The 4,445-nt window shown below is 48.8% G+C and overlaps 1 pseudogene; it reads left to right on the top strand.

Moving 5' to 3' along the window:
• Positions 1–3,487: 3,487 nt before the first annotated feature.
• Positions 3,488–3,668, top strand: LOC132210298 (U2 spliceosomal RNA; annotated as a pseudogene).
• Positions 3,669–4,445: the final 777 nt, after the last annotated feature.

Here is a 4,445-nt window from a genome sequence, read left to right as displayed (position 1 = left end):
CATTCTGAAAGGGAGAGCTTTCATGGCCATGTGAAAACTTGGATCAGGAGTAAGTGATTAGAAAAATCAAACCAAGTTCGCCATGCGGTGAGCTCTTGAATGATGTGGCCTCAAATAAACGTTCCTCTCCACCCCTGCTAAAATTGGTGTGTTATTCTTAGTCATGAATCTGTCTGCCACTCCCTTACGAATATTCAATAACTTATCCTCCATCTCTCTCTGGAAAAACTTCCATAAACACACAATCATTGGAAAGGGTAAAATAAACAAGTCACCATTGTCTAACTGAGATATTGTCCAGTTTTACATTCCATCCACTGGTGGTAATCTCGTGCACAAATGGAAATATTGTTTCAGCATTCAACTTGAAAAGACTGCTCGGAATATTTTGCGTTCAAACACGATCATGTGTCATTCGCCTAAAGTGCAAGAAATCTAGGGCCAGTCTGGTCATGATTTCCTCTGAAGATAAATACTTCTCAAAGGAATCACTTCAGTCAATCATCTCTGGATGGCTTCTGATTTCATCGTGCCCATAGCCTAATGCAGTCTCACCATTACCCTGGAAAAGTCGCCAAAAACTGCCCTATTCGGCCTTGAGACTGCTCAACCATGTCCTGCAGCAAACCAGGTACTACAGCCATGTTACCTTTCTTAGTAACTGCCTAAGGAACCAAATCATCCCCATTGGACTACAGTCCACATTCAAGCCTTCCCAATTTGTCCCAAGATGTGACAATGTCTACATCCAGAACATTAAGACACTTCAGAAGCATCTTTCCCTCCGACTCCTGAAACACACACTCGCAGCAATGCGACGGCAACTCCAGGCAATACAATCCAGCCTACCCAAGCTCAGAGCCTCCCTCTCTCAGACCTCTACACCCGTCGCACTCACACCAACCTCTTCCCTGCAGAACGTACATTCCTCTGCTCCAATCCCAACCTCACCATAAAACCCATGGACAAGGGAGGCACAGTTGTAGTATGGCACACTGACCTCTACATCGCTGAGGTTACATGCCAACTCTCCAACACCACCTCCTACTGCCCCCTTAATCATGACCCCACGCCTGACCACCAAACCAGCATCTCCCAAACAATCCACAACCTCATCTCCTCAGGTGACCTCCCACCCACAGCCTCCAACATCATCATTCCCCAACCCTGCAACGGCTGTTTCTATCTCCTTCCCAAAATCCACAAACCTGACTGCCCTGGTTGACCATTATCTCTGCCTGCTCCTGCCCCACCGAACGGATCTCCACCTCATTGGAATTCATCTTTTCACATTTCGCCCAGGAACCCCCTACCTACGTCTGTGACACCACCCATGCTCTCCATCTCCTACAAAACTTACAATTCCCCAGTCCCCAACACCTCATCTTTACCATGGACATCCAGTCCCTATGAACCCGCATTCCCAATACAGATGGCCTAAAGGTCATCCGCTTCTTCCTCTCCCGCAGGCCCAACCAGTGCCCCTCCGCTGACACCCTCATTCACCTTGCCGAACTCTTCCTCACCCTCAACAACTTCTCTTTCAATTCCTCCCACTACCTACAGACAAAGGGGGTGGCCATGGGTAAGTGCATGGAACCAAGCTGTGCCTCCTTCTTTGTAGGTTATGTGGAACAATCCCTCTTCCATACTTTCACAGGCCCTAAACTCCACCTCTTCCTCCATTACAGTGATGGCTACATCAACGCTGCCTCATGCATCCACGAGGAGCTCAAACAGTTCTTTCACTTCACTGACACCTTCCACCCCACCCTTAAGTTCACCTGGACCATCTCTAATGCCTCTCCCTACTTCCTGGACCTCTCTGTCTCCATCTCTGGCAACAACCTAGAAGCCAATATCCATTTCAAGCCCATTGACTCCCAAAACTACCTGGAATACACCTCCTCCCACCCACTTTCCTGCAAAAATGCCATCCCCTATTCCCAATTGTGCCAGATCTGCTCCCAGGATGAGGAATTCCACACCCTGTACATCTCAGATGTCCTCGTTTTTCAAGGACTGCAACCTCCCCCAACTCAGTGGTCGAGAACTCCCTCGACCGTGTCTCCCACATTTTGCGCAACTCATCCCTCACACCCCGTCCCCACCCTTATCTGCCTTCCGGATGGACTACTCTCTCCGTGACTCTCTGGTCCGCTCCACGCTCTCCTCCAGCCTCACCACACCTGGCACTTTTCCCTGCAACCGCAGAAAGTGCTCCATCTTCCCCTAGACCTCCCCCCTCATCTCAATCCCAGGTCGCACATCTGCTAATATGGTATACTGCATCCGCTGTTTCCGTTGTGGCTCTGCTGCATCGGAGAAACCAAGCGGAGTCTTGGGGACAATTCTGCAGATCACCCATGCTCGGTTCACACTAAACAACTCCCCCTCCCATTCTGCAAATGACATGTCCGTCCTGGGCATCCTGCAGTGCCACAACGATGCCACCTGGAGGTTACAGGAACAGCAACTTATATTCTGCTTGGGAACCCTGTACCCCAATGGTATCAATGTGTATTTCACAAGCTTCAAAATCTCCCCTTCCGCCACTGCATCCCAAAACCAGCCCAGCTTGTCCCCGCCTCCCTCACCTCCTCTTCCTCTCACCTGTCCCCTCCTCCCACCTCAAGCCGCAACCCCATCTCATACCTACAAACCTCATCCCGACTCCTTGCCCAGTCCGTCCTTGCCGACTGACCTATCCCCGACCTACCTCCCCATCTACACTCACCTTTACTGGCTCCATCCCCGCCTCTTTGACCTGACTGCCTCCTCTCCACCTATCTTCTCCGACATAGCAGCGGCTACGCACTGATGATGTCTTCTCAACTGGAGACGAAACGTTTGCAATTCATTTGCCAAACTCGGCAAACAAACCAACAGCCAACTATCTTCTCCTCTCTCCATCTTCAGTCCGCCTCCCCCCTCTCCCTATTTATTCCAGAACCATCTCCCCATCCCCCTTTTCTGATGAAGGGTCTCGGCCCGAAACACCAGCTTTTGTGCCCCTGAGATGCTGCTTGGCCTGCTGTGTTCATCCAGCTTCACACTTTGTTATCTTGGATTCTCCAGCATCTGCAGTTCACATTATCGCTGATGCAGACAGTGACAGGCTGAAGCACCTTCCCCTGTGCTGGGACATTCTCTGAGTGTGCGGTTCTGTACCAATTGTTGCTGCAATCTCACTGACCCGCTGCTAGTCATGGAGCTGGTTCATGAGCCTTGTTGGTGACGTCAGCTCTGCCCTACCTGATTCGATTGGTACATTTCCGATGATCTACATTCACTGCGAAGACAGATTTATAGAAAAAGGTGCTGAAAAAGTGTTGGTGTAAACTGACTGTTTGGCCTGGTCAGGAAGCCCAGGAGTTTGGGAACAGTAAAAACTGACAGCAGTGATTTACAAGTCTTTGCACACAGTCAGGCTGATGGAAAATATGGAAGGTAACTGGGACTTAAGGTAGTCCAGCACTATAATGGCATTGCTTCTTGGCCTACTTGGTTGACATCAGTGTGTAATACTTATTCTCGTCAGTTTTAATATTTGGTATGTCCTTTATTTCAAGGCCCTATGTTAAACTGATTGTTGGAGTAAGGCGTAGGAGCATGCTCCATTTGCTGTGTTTCCAGGACAGGTTATAGTCTCTTTGAACCAATTCTAAAAACAGTCTCATCAAAACTTGAGGAAGTATCCAGGCATGAGATGTCAGCCTTCCTGCCGTGTTCATCCAGCTCTACACCTTGTTATCTCGGATTCTCCAGCATCTGCTCAACAGGCCCTTCAGCCCCACAAGTCCACACTAAACCTCAGAGCATCCTAGCCAGACCTACAACCCACCTAATCTACCCCTCCCTAAACATTACAGGCAATTTAACATGGCCAATCAGCTAACCTGCACCTCTTTGGATTGTGTCAGCACCCTGACGAAACCCACACAGACACAGGGAGAATGTGCAAACTCCACACAGGCAGTCTGCGAGAATCGAACACAGGTCCTGGCGTTGTGAGGCAGCAGTGCTAACCACTGAGCCACCATGCCGCCAAAGTGCTTTCTCTCAGTACTCTCACCCAACTTTCTCCAAATATGCTTGTTCCAAGGTAACTGTTAATCTGTCCTTTTCTGCATGTTCAACACTTGCTCTGATGTTAGTGCCTCATCCCTGGTAATGCCACACCTTCCCACCAACACCATCCCCAAATATCCACACATGGCATCAGAAGTAAAAGCAAATCGCCTGCCAACACTACCTCATTACAAATAGCATTTCAGAAAAAAAAGATGAAGCTATCGAAGTATTCACTAGTGTTGACTTTGATGATGACTTGGGATGTATTGATCTAGAGATTTTGGAAACACTGAGCTAGGAAAGGAGATGGCATATACAACACACGTTTTTCATTTGAGTGCAGAGCAACTAATCAAACAAGTGTGCATGTG

Source organism: Stegostoma tigrinum, chromosome 11, assembly GCF_030684315.1.
Source record: "Stegostoma tigrinum isolate sSteTig4 chromosome 11, sSteTig4.hap1, whole genome shotgun sequence".
Lineage (NCBI taxonomy): Eukaryota > Metazoa > Chordata > Chondrichthyes > Orectolobiformes > Stegostomatidae > Stegostoma > Stegostoma tigrinum.
This window is presented reverse-complemented; position numbering and strand designations above follow the sequence as displayed.